This window comes from Adelges cooleyi, unplaced genomic scaffold, assembly GCF_023614345.1.
Source record: "Adelges cooleyi isolate 19-005CV unplaced genomic scaffold, UGA_ACOO_1.1 ACOO_flye_CR_arks_rails_tigmint_CR_PRNA_384, whole genome shotgun sequence".
NCBI classification, from domain to species: domain Eukaryota; kingdom Metazoa; phylum Arthropoda; class Insecta; order Hemiptera; family Adelgidae; genus Adelges; species Adelges cooleyi.
This window is the reverse complement of record NW_026096061.1, coordinates 915917-931629: the sequence shown is the minus strand read 5'-3', so window position 1 is coordinate 931629 and position 15713 is coordinate 915917. Positions and strand designations below refer to the sequence as shown.

At 34.9% G+C, this 15713-nt stretch overlaps 1 protein-coding gene and 1 long non-coding RNA gene across 2 annotated transcripts in view; one reads left to right on the top strand and one right to left on the bottom strand.

Moving 5' to 3' along the window:
- LOC126841511 (uncharacterized) overlaps positions 1 to 15713 on the bottom strand; it is a 174359-nt gene that overhangs the window by 109087 nt on the left and 49559 nt on the right. The window lies entirely within an intron of this gene.
- The window catches only part of LOC126841513 (uncharacterized), a 116436-nt gene continuing 108032 nt past the window's right edge, over positions 7310 to 15713 (top strand). The window contains exon 1 of the long non-coding RNA XR_007686181.1: positions 7310 to 7699. This is a non-coding gene — a long non-coding RNA (uncharacterized LOC126841513). The remainder of the gene's footprint in view (positions 7700 to 15713) is intronic.

The window sequence follows — 15713 nt, the reverse complement described above, 5'->3', positions numbered from 1 at the left end:
GTTATTAGGATGCATACATTAGGAGGCATTCTGTTTTACACGGTGTAAACACTGTGCCGGTTTTTGTTTAGTAGCTTCCGGCGAGGTCAATATAAGGAAAATATCTTCCGTGTCTTCTGTATCCTACTTACGCTCCGACAACGGATAATAATAATTGGCACATGAATATTGTGATACGTGCAAATTTTGAAGCTGTAAAAAAAAAACTTATCCACATTATGATGGTAACAAGATTGCCAGGAATTCAAATGGTATTTGAATGATACTCTAGTTCTGAGTGAAATCTTAAGCAGTATAGAGAGAAGCCTTTGGGTCTTTGTAGAGTCGATTATTAGTTGTGTGGAATTTTTGTAATGATGCGAAGAACAATGTTTTCGAATGCCTGGATAGTCTTGATTTTTGAGAATTTGGCTGACCCCCGAAGGGGTACGTCATAAGACCAGATGGGCTGAAGAAGGGCTTTGTACAATTTTAGGGTTCGTTTGGCAGTTGGGTGTTGGAATGCAGGCTAGGACGAAGCAAGTGCAGGCGGTTATTAAGTTGTTTGCGTTTTGATTTCAGGTGTGGGCTCCACGTAAGACTGCTATCGAATTACAAGAGGTCGAGGTAGTTGGTTTTATTCATCCATTCATTTCAACAAATAACCACAACGAATTGAACGTGAGACTTGAGACTTGAGATGACACATTGCCATAACGCCATGGCATTATTTTGGCTACACTGAACTCAATACATATATACAGCAATGAGAAACTATAAACATTTTATATGGGCTTTTATGACCGAAATCTTGAAAATGATCTAGCAATGGACAGTGCTGTTAGGTGTAGGGAAATTCTTATTTTTCGTTCATTCCGGCTAAAATGTTTTGATAAACTTTAAGATACCCATCTGTATATCCTGTGCTATACAGGATATACCACCAGGATACCATCTTACCTAATGAGTCTGTGATTTATCAATTATTCGACTGTATTATCATCACCAGCTAACGTAAAATTTTAATATCTATCATGGAAAAGTAATTTAGCATTTTTACTTTCCATGAAATTGGTAAACAAAATGGCTGCCTCCAGGGTTTTTCCAAACGTGTTTCATATATTGAGTTTGGTGCCTTTAAGATATAACTTTACAATACCTACACAAAATGTTTGTTCCTAAAATTAAACAAACTGTAACTGTAACCCAACGGCCATGTCTTTTGAGTAACTAGGTTTAATTGACCGTTGCTTGGAATCTTAATATGATCTATACAAAAGAGTAAGTGACATTTTTCAATTTGAAAACTCGTTCCATCTATTGAGTTCGGTGTTTTAGTGGAATACTACTGATGATTTAAGACTTCCCTCTTTAACACTTTACAATGCATAGAAGAGTTTGTGTCCACCGCACTCTGCCGTATAAGAAATATTGTACAGAGTAAGAAGCTGAATAACAGACAATGGCGAATGCGGTGCGTTGGGGCTCGTGCGGTCAATCGACAATGGGCCCACTGTTTACACTTACCGGTACTACCGCGGCTGATCTGTTGATTGCGGTATAACCACAAAAAAAAAAAATAATAAAAAAACAATTCTACAATGACCGTGTGTAACAATGCATGCGTTTGTATACACTCACTATGTCCATTGACAACATCTGCCCGGCAACGGAAGAAAATAATTCATAAAAACCTCAGTAAGTACCTACCACACGCAAAGCGCTTCCACTTCTTTTCCGATCATTTACACACTGGCACTGAGCGGCCGTTACCAGATTCCAGATATTATAATATAATATTGTACTTTTTGAAATTGTTTTACTGAAAACCGAACAATTATTTATGTTAAATTCAACTATTTACAATATTTTTTTATGATAATAACTAATAAGATTAATTTTGCAATTAATTCAAAAAGTAAGACAAGACTAGAGAGAAAATGATAAGAAAGAAATTATAAGTGCGAAGAGATAAGAGATATGTGATAAGTGACTTTTTATTTTTTAAAGGTTAAGAGAAAATTGAAAATTAAGACTTTAAACACACAGGCTTTTTTCCAAATTATTATATCGCTTAGGTGTGAAATCCGATCTGTCCGTATATTATCTTATAAGCTAAGACACATATTTATCTTCTCGCTAAAATACGAGTAGTGTAGCGTTTTATTTTTTCCCTATTCACAACAAGATCTGAAAGTCATTTACCACAAAATATATTCTTTTATTAAAAGTAACATTTATTATTATTATTTGTTATAAACAATTTTGTTCATGAATGTTCATTGGTTAAATCTAAACTTACTCGGAGAATCCTAACACTCCTATAAATTTCTCAACCCACCTAAAGCATTCGATCATAGGTTTCATATGATACCACAGTTACCACTATGGTACCGACGACGGTTAGTGCAGACGTCCAGCGTTGCCAACCTGTACAATTTGGTTACTGATAAGGAAAAATATAATGTAGGACGGCTTGGAACCGTGATCATTGTGCAAAGTGGTCGTCTTGTAGATGGGTTTCAATGGTAAAGACACGTTTACACAAAACCGATAAAAGTACCTTTCAAAGTGATTTCAGAGATAAAACACATATTGTAAAAAAAAGCTAGAGGACATGATTTAAATATTTAACATTATATAATATTGACCTATGCGTTGTAGATAATGCAAATCTTGTCTTCTTCATTATATAGGCGTTTTATCTCTATAGTCACATTGAAACGTACGAGGGTTTGATGTCCTCATTAGCGTGGTAACCCATTGATGGAAATTTTACTTTTCTTTGATAGATTTTTACCGATCGGTTCTCGGGTCACGTTATTCGGACGATAATGATTGTTGTATATTTTTTTAATATTGTTTGGTATTAGATTGAGGATACAAGAGAGCAGCAGCAGAGGAGGTGGGTCGGATATGGCGGTCGTGGAAGCGACCAATTAATCAAGATCGCCCGGTCTCAACAGGAGTTCTCCTGACGCTGAAGCTGCCGAGTCCCGGCGTCCGGCGGGCCCCATGCCGGGCGAGATCATGCTGCCGGCATAAATAATAGTGTCTACCTTGTGAGAAACAAAAAAAAATTATATATTTTATACACATATATATATATACACATAAAAAAAACAACACATAAGTACAACAATCGCGCAAAATGCACATAAGTAAAATGCACACAATTTCAGTCTGTATGTATGTACCTACCTGTGCAATACACGCATGCAATATGCAATAATACACACATGTGAGGCTTATATTATTATTATCATTATAGTCGAGAATAATAATTAGCATAATTAAGAACGGTATATTATAGTATATTATGTCGTACTCCGTTTAGGTTATAAAAACAGCGCTAGTAGACAGTAGATACAAGTGCACATTATTACCGCACTTAAATCTGGACGATATGATCGACACGGGTACACGCATGTATATATACATAGGTATAAACGTGCAATACCTATTAAAAATATGATAATAATATGTAAGTTAAGTGTGCTCGACAACGCCGCCCAGATAGGTAATTGAACTTTATCCGATACACCTGCAGTAGTATCCGTTAGTTTGATTTAAAACAAAAACGCTATTAATATACTAATATTATTATTATATATTTATAATCAAATACTATTACATTTTAATCGTGATACCGTATCTCCCCAGGCCGGAACAACAAGATTACCAACCAGCTCCTTTACATACATTAAGTAATAATAATAATAAATAACATGTTTTGTACTATTCCGCGTCGCCCCACGTCGTCGTTTTATGTTTGTTAATATAAAAATTATTAATTAAGACACGACTAAGTTAATTAACAGCAAATACAGGCTCCGTTGGGCCAAAAACCACTCATCATTATGACATCATCATTGACCGATAGTTAAAGCTTATAAGATTACATATTACACTTTCAGTTAAAAGTTTGATATTATAGATAAGAGATAAGCGATAAAAAACTAGAGATAAGATTCAAGTGATGAGTGATAAGACACATCTGATAAGAGAGAAAATATCACATTTCGTGATAACCAATGAGAACGTTGGAATCGAGGTAACCGCTTTGGTAACCCAACTAACATTTTGTTAACTTAACAAATAGAATTTAATAACAACAATAATGTTATGGTGAAACTTATTTAATTTAACCAGATGTTAAATTTAAATAAATTGTTAACTAAAATTATGTTGAGAGTGTATTTAATATAATAGTCGGTAAAACCAGCTGAAAATATGTTTTTGAAAAACGTTAAAAATCTTCCTAAAAAACATTATGAAATCATTTTTTGTTTTTCTGCAGACTGAGTTAATATATAGTTTTAACTATTATAAATTAATCATGATTTATCTCGTTTCCAACAACAAAATTCTTACAATAATCTCGATCACATTGAAATTATTTATTTAGGTTGTTTGTCATAACAACGTTAAAAAAAAATGTAAATAATTGTCATTGGAATAAAATATATATAATAAAATAATTTTTTTTAAACCGAATAACAAAATAGATTATTTAGATAACATTGTATTCGAATAGTGCTCAACTCTACAGGTATGTTATGTGAATGAAAAATACCTGTTGGCTTCTAAGTGTTGTGGGCCCACGTTAAAAGCGTACACAATACAAATCGCACCAATCAACACATAAAATATGACAATATGTAAAACGTATCGAAAATGATAATTAATTGATAAATTGATAAATTTCTTAGCTTAACACGGTTTAAAAACCGTTCATCTTCGTTTGTCAGCTAAGACTGCGCCCCTTATCCAATGGAATATAATTTTAATGTTCTCTGCTCACCACAAGAGCAGCTCTACAAGTGAAACGGTTGTGTATTTTGTATAATAGTATCAAATAGTAATGTGTGTGTGTGTGTGGACTGACAACGGTGTTATTTAATGTTGTTACACAATGGATGTGATCTGAGCGCGACGTTTTGATTTATATTAATATAAATAAACGACCGGAGGAAATTAAAAAAAAAAAATTGTCCAAGATTTATAACGTTCACAAGATATATTTAAAATGGGCCGACAACGGGGCACTGTCTCGGATGTGTGTGTGGTGTGTAAATTACTCGTTTAAACTGTATACTCTATAAATAGCTGAACTAAAGACGCGAGGCTGTTTTATCACAATATATTTTTTAATATGCAAAGGGGTTATAACGTCGAAGATACAATATTAATGGCGAAAGCGTGCTTGGTTGTAAAAAAAAAAAAAAACCATGTATATACATATACTTTATCTAGCAAAGATGACCCCAACTGTTGAACTTGTGAATCGTTAATTTTTTGTAATAATGCATCATATTTCTCGGAAACAATCAGAAATGTAAAACGTTACCACTTCCATGTTTACCTTGTACCTAGTAGACCTAAGTTTATTTTTCCATAATAAGTATTATTGTATTAATGTGTCCACTTTCGCAAACAAGCGAGTAGTTAGAAAGCTATTGGACCGTTTCCAAAAAAAAAAAAAAACTGTGTACAGTACTGCAAACGGTTGGTGTGTACTTAGGCCAACGTTGGCGGCTACTGGTTTCATAGTATTGTACAAAATTGCTAAGCTATGGGTAATACTGATAACCGCAGCCTGTAAGAATATATCGGTTAGTTTGCACTAGTCGAACAAATGCTAATAATGTGGGCCAAACAGACCAGTAGGACCTGCTTTGGAATACCACGAGAACAATAAAATAATTGTACTGTGAATATATTACAATGTATAATTAAGTGGAAAATTACAACTGTGAAATTATATTAAATCAAAAACAATTTTTATAGGCAAATTATTTATTTAAAATATTAATGTTCTTATTAAGGTTAGAAGTTAAAACAGTTATAGCATTATATTATAAACAGTTACAATTTATTAGGGCTCATTACATATCACTTTTTTTTTTTTTTTTAATATGTTATTTGTATTAATATTTTAAAATCAACAACTCGGCGTAGGACAAAGAGTTTATGATATTTTCATGGTTTGTCAACGTTCAAGGAATATTCCAATTTTGAAGCAATTGGACTATTTTTTAGATTTTCAACGCTACTCGGTACCTCTCAGGTAGGATTTCCGGTATTGCGGGTATCTTAGAAGATACAAAAATTGCGGTGATATTGAATTGAGTCCCACAAATATTTTTGGGTTGTCGGAATTGAGTCCAATAAATATTTTTTGGTTGTTTGAGTTGAGTCCCTTCAGCCTATTAGCGTTATCCAGGAAACACCACGTCGTGGAGGTTGGCTGATTAGTCTCCCAAAAATGTGTGTGCTTGCTTACAATGTTTATAAATGGTGAAAAAAAACTTTCAATTTTAATAATTAAAATAATGTCGAAATTTAAATAGTTGCTGGTAAAAATTTAAATGAAACCGATTTCAAATAGTCAAATCTGCTAATTTTTTATTTTGATATTTGATCCCGTGAAAATTGTTCTTTTTCCAATGTTTTTTTACATGGTTTTGTTGCATTGCTTCGTATTTTTATGTAGGTATCTGACTGTATGCCCAGAAGAGTGTCAACAAGAAAAAAAAATATTCGGATGTCTAGTGCTTGCTGAAAATCACACCAAATTTTGAGGGGAAACTGTCCAATTTCATTGTCAATGTAATTATCTAAAATGTAATCTGTGAAACTGTCAATTTTATAATCATCACATGGTTGACCATCAAATCTTCCGTGAAACATTCAACTACGTCATTTTCGTTTAAAAATGGCAATCCGAAAAAGTACTCGAGATGTTTACTTTTCTCAGAATTAGACTTACGTTCCTTAGACAGACCCGACTTGTGAATTTTTCGCCACCGGCTTTTTCTTTACCAACACCAAACGTATTTGGGACTCAATTCAATACATTCCCTCCTAATATAATAGCAAAGGAGACTATCCTTACGATCTTATCCACGTAATCAATTCAAACATATTAAGAGATAATAAACTGGACTCAATTCAAATAACCGAAAGTAGGATCGTCGTCTCAATTCGATGTTATCCGAAAATTGAATTATAAAAAAACAATAATTAAAGGCCAGGTAAACAGTATAATATATCAGGAGGTGCGATCCGAGCGCGGGCAGCACCCTGTATACACATACGAGAGGCATCTGAAAACTTGTTTGACTAGGCAACAGCACTCGCGGTGTATACACACGACGACCGCGATGGTCAGGCCAACACACTCACACACACACACATTACAAGAATGGGATAACATGTGGAGGAGAATAAAGTTGATCTTGTCTCACACCTGCTGCCGCCGCCGCCGCCGCCGCCGCCACTGCTCAAGATTGCCTCTGCCCGATGAGCATTCAGTATCTCCGGAGCACCGGTTCCGTTCGTTTCACCTGACCGGTCGTTTGTGATTGTGGTGTGTGTGTGTGTGTGTGTGTGTGTGTGTCTATGCGATTGTGTGCGCGCCGCCGGTTATCGTATACCTCTACCTGTATGATTTTTGTTAATAATTATTATTTTTCACACGGACGATAATTATCGGGGAAAAAAAAAAATTAATAATAGCAAATAAAACCCAATAATAATTACATATATATATTTTAATTAATCGTATTACTCACACGTTCGCGAGTGCGACAGTTCCGGGGTGGTGCGGCGATTATTTGGTTTCGGCGTGATAACGCTTATCAATAATCCAGTCGCGGTTATCAGTCGTTTATTTCGCGGAGACGACCCGACGACGACCGGCGGTTACACTCATCAGGTAAACTCAATGTTAATAAGCAATTTACACAATATAAACCCTTGGCTAGGATCAGTGGCTTAAGTACCAAGACCCTCCTATGTCCCGCGGTAGATTTACACGCACACACAATAATATATTTTTTACACGCGTTAGATAATGATGATTTTCCACAATAATATTATTACTGTCATACATTGGCAATAATTTGTCGCGGCGTCGTGGGCGAACCACCTATTGTCGACGTCGTCTACCGCAGTGTTTTATTTACACAAACTCATAATAAAAAACAACAGTCGCATTAACGACATAATATAATAACAAGTAATCGTACATAGGCCGTGTACCTATTGTCAGCGTTGTAAAACGTCGGCGGATTGCGGTAATTTATTATTACACCGTTTTTTTTTTTATAAATATAATAATAGCTGATATATTATTCTAATACCGACACGACAATATTTCGTTATGTTGATCTTTTTTTTTTTTCTGCCAATAAACTCTGTAGCGAAAAAAAATATTGCTATTGGTCGTCGCCCACGTTCCTTTGGAGCTGGACGAAAGCACTTCTTGCTTAGAAACGTTAAAAGATTATTATTCACTTTTTATAACACACACACAAACGAGTGAAATATAAAAAATATATACTCTATTAAATTATGTACTACCTAATACGATTATAAACAAAGTGTGTACTCAAACAAACTTATAGTGTGTAAAACACATGTGGGCACGCGCTCACAATAAAAAAAAAACGATCGTGTGTGTGTTTTTTGCTCGCCCTGCTACATCCGGTCCGATTATCTCGATAGATAACGCCGGTGTGTGTATTGTAATATAGTACACATGCTAATAAAAAAATCCCGGTAAAAAAAAAAGAATAGAATCGCCGCAAAACGTTGCAATCAACGTTCTTGTCGATTTAAAATGACATTTATTACCAAACAGCGTCCTAAGTTAGAAAATATTACCATTTTTTTCCTCATCATTCACATTGACTTGTGCGCCACTGAGGGTTTCGGGCATTGGAAAATTATCAGCAGGTAATACCAAAGCTGACAACAGCTGTAATAATTGACCGGTTGTTTTTTCTTATAAATAATTCAAATATAATTGCACCGTTTTTCACAAATAATAATAATTAAAATAGTATTGTCGCATCTTGTTTTCATAGACAACAACAGATTACTACCAATTACCTACCCAAACACTATTGATTTGTTAACACAACCAAATATATATTATTTTGATTTATTTTAACAATATTATCATGGTTCGAGTCATAATATTTTGAAACGTCGCCTTTCACAAAACTGTATATTATAATATTGTATACTGTGTGCTGAGTAGTGATACCTACTACTTAGTGTAACGTGTAATTCCATATTATTTATTACAAAACGACACATCTACATTACAATGTGTCGAGAATAAATTTCCAAGTCAACTGGTTCAAAATATTATTCATACTTAGACCGCAACAAGCCGTCATTATGTATAGGCATTACCTACGCGTTTCCTTCTCTGGGCCAAAGTAAGCAGTGTAACAAACAGCAATTTCAATCAACTAGTGGCTTTGTATGGTTTATATAGGTTCAATTAGTACCCTTAACTACCCTTAAATGTGATAATATATAATGAGCGGGAAGCTGTTTGTTTAATCAATATATATATATATATATATATATATATATTTAATGACGGTCAAACCAAACGACAATAGTGCAATGTGTTATTGTTGTGTCTCCAATGCGGTTTGTCTCTTCTTTTTTTTTTCAGCATTTAATCTTTGAATAACTTTAGCCGCTCTCTTCAGCACTAAGTGACCGTGCCTGCCCAAGTGTAGAGGTATACATACCTCTACTGAAACCTGACAATAGCGTCATTGTGTTTTATCGTATCCGCCGTTTACTGTTATATGTACACCGTACAACAGCTCTTCTTAATCAATAAAATCGATCGAACAGTTTGTATAATAATATATAAATGGCAATTGTTTACACATTTCTTAAAGTTTCAAAGTTAAACCGTAGACAGCCGCACCGAGGCTTGCCTATCAGCAGTGTATTTTGTTACAAGCATAAAATGTCTTAGATATATGTATTAAAAAAAAAAAATAAATAAAAAAAAACATTGTACTAGGTAATTGTCAGGGTGCTTGTGTTTGTACCTACTCTAAGTCTCTTCCGAGTATCTAAGCATATTTTTATTAACCATGAGTAATGACTCTTATGAGTTTTAAATGCATAGTAAAATATAATTTGCTTTAATTTATAGAATCGTTCTGTTGATGGGATGAGTTATTTTTTTTTTTCAAAACTAATCAAAATTAAGCACACCATCAACGAACACAGTAGAAGTGTTAGATATTATTTTAAAAAAAAACCCAATAACCATAAATTTGTCTTTTTAATACAAATTTACTTTGTCCTTACTTGTTTTTTTCCCCCACAATTTCATACTTGACCGGTGTACCGTGTGTACACTCACATTGTAAGGGTGTCAATGAGATGATAATCTTACTTGGTTATATTGTATTAATTGTTATAAGCCACCAAATGGTTTTTAAAAAATATTTTCATGGTATTTTGAACAGCAAGAAAAACGCCTACCGAGTCGGGGTCGGCATGTAGACTCGCTTGATTTTTTTTTTAATTTTTGAAGAATTATTTAAAACGCATATTTTATTATTAAGCAATTAATTAAAAAAATTATGAAAATTTAGTGGAAAAAATGGGTTTTTATGAACTTTACAACTTTGCAGCGCTGCAGTGAATGAACTTAATCAAAATATGGTTCTGAAACTCTTCACTGCCGTTCTGTAACAAAATCCGTTAATCGGTTTCAGAGATCTGCGTGGCTGAAGAAAAATGTAGCTAAAATTGACAAATTTGCTTAATTGTAAAAAACTTAAATAATTTTGTTTACACTGTTTGGTTTATAAAATTGATGTTTATTTGTTGTATCTTCTCGATAAGCTAGATAGCTTCTCGATTCTTTCTAATTAGCTTGGAATCAACTGTCTGTCTCTTATGGTTTGGATACATGTTTAAATTAAGCGTTCATAAGATGTAACACACACACAGACTTTTTTCAAATTCAAATCATTATACCGCTTGAGTATTAAATCCGGTCTGCTGTATCTTGTCTTATAGCCAAGACGAATATCGGCTATCTTCTCGCTATTGGTGTGTAGCTTTTTGTTTTTTCCCCACCCACAACAAGCTCTTAAAGTTGTCGACATCAGATTGTCTATCGTTTCGTTAACCGCAATACTCGGTTGATTTTTTAAAAACCAAGAAAGTAAAAGTAAAGACTTTGAGTGCTGTGGTCATTGGACTGTAAAAAAGGTATGTACAATTACATACCTGCGATTGTATGTATATACTTATTATTTATTATATTATTGTAATTACATATCTAATTATTGTACCCGTGTACAGAGTATTCGTTTTCTTGCTATATATTAATATGGTTGGGGGTGGGGACTAAAAAAACACAATATTTACTGTAAAATACACAAACAATTTTTTGTATTTTTTTTCACGATTATACCGGCGTTGTATTAGTGTGATAATATGCATTTATACAGATAGGTCGTGGCCTCCAGATGAACAACAACGCCACAATGATATTGTATTATAATCTTTATTTACATAAAATACACCAAATCCGTACAGAAACCAGAGAACAGTGGCGGGCGGCGACGGCAGCTAATAGTATCATTTCGAGATTGACTACTGATGATGTGTTTTTGCGGTTTCTTTTTACTTTATACACACACACCGTTCTTATTGTGAAAACAATACCATTTCGGTGTGTACCATTATAATTTGTTGTTATGTAAAACTCGGCCTGACAATACAAAAAAAAAAAAAACCAACAGTCTTAAATTACAACATAATAAGCATACAGCTATAATATGTACTGTGTGTCATAGTATATAGGTATATAGTGTTGCGTTATGCGTAGGTACATAAAAAAATTATTTCATTTTTTTTTTTTAGGTACCTAATATAATAACAATACTATGTATTTTTGAAAACAGCCTAAGGGTAAATTTTAATTAAAAAAAAATCATAAAAAATCGTTGCGATTATTTTTTTTTTTCGCCTCTTTGCACAACATTAATAACATCTATATAGAGTTTGTATTAAATTATTATTATTATCATACCGACACTTAAACGTTCTCGTGTCGAAAAACAAATAAAATAATATGTAATACCTACACAATATCGCTCTTGGGATGAGAGAGACCAGAAGGTTTTTTTTTCGGACCGTGTAATTATATATTATTATTATGTTGTGACTTACCGTACACCGTCGGTTCGTGATCCACCGAAACAATGGGATGTACACTTGTAATGATATACGTGTATTTTAGACTCCAACACTTCATAGAACAGTGAAAGTTTACAATAGAATAATCGTACATGTTATATATTGTATACAATATAATATATAAATGCGGTGTTTATTCTAAGGACACTATATAATACTATGTTATATGTATATACATGCAAATCGTGTTTCTTTTGCACCAGTAACACTCGAGCACATTTTACACGCTATATTGTATAACCATATCTTGTCGGGCCTTGGCTACCCGCAATGTAGGTATACCTAAGTACTGTATAAGAATATATTTTAAGTCCTAGTTCGTTTTTTAGTATTTAAAACATTCTATAGCTCATATTTACCTACATTGCCTGCGCAAAAACTGCAATTCGCCAAATAAACTAAACAATATCATTGTTGTACAAATCCGAGCTAACGCCATTAATGTAACATTGTAGTATAGCGATACATTATATCTCAAACGTAGGATTTGTCCATCCACAAACGAGCGTTGATAGGTTTATTTATTTTGAATCATTTGCCAAAATACCTAGCAAAACCTTGGGGTAGTAGCCCCCACGTGCTGGTCAGCAGCAATGCTCCATTCTTATGAACGGACGATACGATGCGCAACTCACGTCCTTGGTTAACCTGAGCTTAAGGGAGATCTTCCTCCGCCTAGGTGTGATACAAAAGGATTAAGGTCCTCCGATTGCCTTGTATGAGAAGCCGCTGTGCCGGACGGAGAGCACGTTCGATCACACTTCTACAATTTTTACCACACCAAACCGCGGAATAGACCAGAAAGCGGCGGATGCGTTGGGTTTACTTGTGTTGTAAAAATGATCTGCCAACAGGAAACAGCATCAGCAGAGTTGTCGTGTACGGATTTAGACAAACAATATAAAACGAGACTGCCTGGTGATCGGTGTGTCGCGCACAGTGGCCGTTACGATAGGTATAATGAATAATAGAAAGAAATAGAGAAGTCAAGAACAATGTACCATAGGGAAAGAGCAAAACGAGTGCGACGGAGAGGTACACGACTATCGGCTTGCTGCTCTGTGTACGTTTATGTCGGTTCAATTAAATTTAATTGGATTTTAACGACAACCGTTGCTGCTGCTGCTGCTGCTGCTTCTTGCTGCCGGTGGTCGTTGAGCTTTTATTGTTTCTGCGTTCGATACGTTTGGCCCAGCGGTAGTGATCGCATTTTATATTATATATTTTTTACACGCAATTATCTCACATCCACTGCAGACGGACAGAGCTCTGTATGACGTGATGGAATGCCGAGCTGCCGCCGCCGCCGCCGCTCACTTAGCCCGTGTGTTCCAAGACCGTACGGGAAATAGACATCAACCTAGTTTAGATACGGTGTTTAGGGTCGTCATCGTCAGTCCAACTGAATATCACACCAAACACCGCCCAAACGGCAAACCCCTCGTGGCGTAAGAGCCGCCCGGTCACAAACTTTGTGCACTCGCGTTAAAGTCTCTCTGGCGCGGCAATCGATCGGTTAGATGTTCAGTTTGTCTTCGTCACTGGTGGTGTAAAAATATATTGTAAAATCGTTTTGCATTCCAACGTCCCCGCGGTCTTGTCATTTAACATCCACAACGCGGATGAGGATTTTTGCATAATTATTATGATCGAGGCACGTGCACGTGGACCGCCTCGACCGTTTCGTACTAAATATTATTACCGCTGGCGATTGGTAGAACGCCGGTAACGCCTCCCCCTTGCCCTACCAGTCGACACAATGAAGGCATAATAAAAATATATGGGAAAAAAAAAAACGCCACGAGAGAGAGATATTACTATTATCATTATTGTTGTTGCTGTTACCTGCCTACCTACCTGTACGGTCATACACACACACACACACACCTGCTGCTTGCCTGCCACCTTTCCCGCAATCCGTCACGGGCGTTTGAATGTGTAGTAGGAGCCACACCAGCAGGCTGGCAAGCTGGTATAGTAGAGGGGAGCGAATAGGCACACCGTTGTTGATTGTCGCGTTGCCATTTCCACCATCACAGTGCTCATTATATTATTATTATACCTACCTGCAGCCACTCATAGTAATAATGATATGTAGCCCGTGTACAATAAAAATATATCACGAAGGAAATTTGAAAAGCAATACATTACACATACACGTTATGTTGTGTTTCAATTCAATTCGACCGGATAGTGCACTGGACAATAGATTAACGATTTTTGATTGGTTCAAACTCGACGCAGTATGGCCAAACTGTACAAAATAATAAAGTAAACCGGTAAGAATTACCGATAACAAGTGGTACTTGATTAACGATGGTCGATGGTGGTGATAACATAAATGTGCACTATCTGGTTTTATTTAATCTGTGATTTTACCTGGCATTTACACGTTTACTGTATTCATATACTTACTGATACTGACATTCCTGACTGTTAAGTTCCTAGGTAATAGAACGCCCGAGATTTCTATCTATATGCCTACAAAGATATGGGTGTATTCTGCTAATAAACTCGGTTGTTTATCGCACTACATATAATATATTATAATAAAAATGCGACCTGGCAAAATGTTTGCACGCCGACCATCATCAATTTGGGTAATTTGTGTGCAAACGCCAACCACTCTTGGACACTACACAATATTATTATTATATCTTATCCCACCTCGCACAACAATCGTCTTGAGTAAACGCAAAAAATACCTGTTTGAGCCGCCATATTGTCATAATATACATTTTTAATATTATTATTATGCGAGTACGCTGAATTTGACTCATTATAACAATTGTCAAGTGCGTGTTTGTAAGTATGTTTTCCTTGTTTGTGCGATCTCAACTTATCCGGGTGGGTGGTGACTAATAACTATTATTTGTCTAATAGGTTAACTGGAGGGAACCTATTGTGGTGTCGGAAAACATTCGAGTTATTCGGCAAAAATGTACAAAATGTTTAACAAAAAAAAAAAACAGCAAAAAAATTGTCTTAAAAAGTGTACATATTTATTAAATTACCGTCCTCCGGTTACGGTCGATGTCGTTAAACTGGATTGTATAGAACGCCAACGTTAATATATAATGAGCCAGAGAAACGCGCATTGTATATTATACAGTTAAAGAGAAAGAAAATGGCTATTGACATCTTACAACGAAATATTCGAAAATAATATTATCAATTCCAATTGTATATATTATATTTTTATATGGAGCAAAATGTTTACTTTGAAACGGGAAAGGATTATTTGAGTGGAATAGCTGTTAAACGTACAATGGATTATTTCTTAACACATACCGGCCTTGAAGAAAAACAAATAACATATTATTTGGCTTGAAAACTATGATTAGTATAATACTGTGAATTCGACTGATTCTCGGTAAAAAAAAATAATATAGGTACACGGATATATTATTATTTGAAATATACAAAAAAAACATCCTATCAATGTCCTCCGGTTGAATTTACAAAACAATATTAATAACCATAATTATTGTTATTGCAATCATCCGTTACGTTATCACCATCGACTACTTGTTATCAGTAATTCTTATCAGTTCACTTTGTCATTGTCCAACGCTCTCATTGGTCACCACGAAATGTGATAACAGATAAATGATAATATTATTACAATCTCAATTATTAGTAATGTATAATTCGAACTCGGGCACTTTAACGTGTCAATTGACTTTTTAACG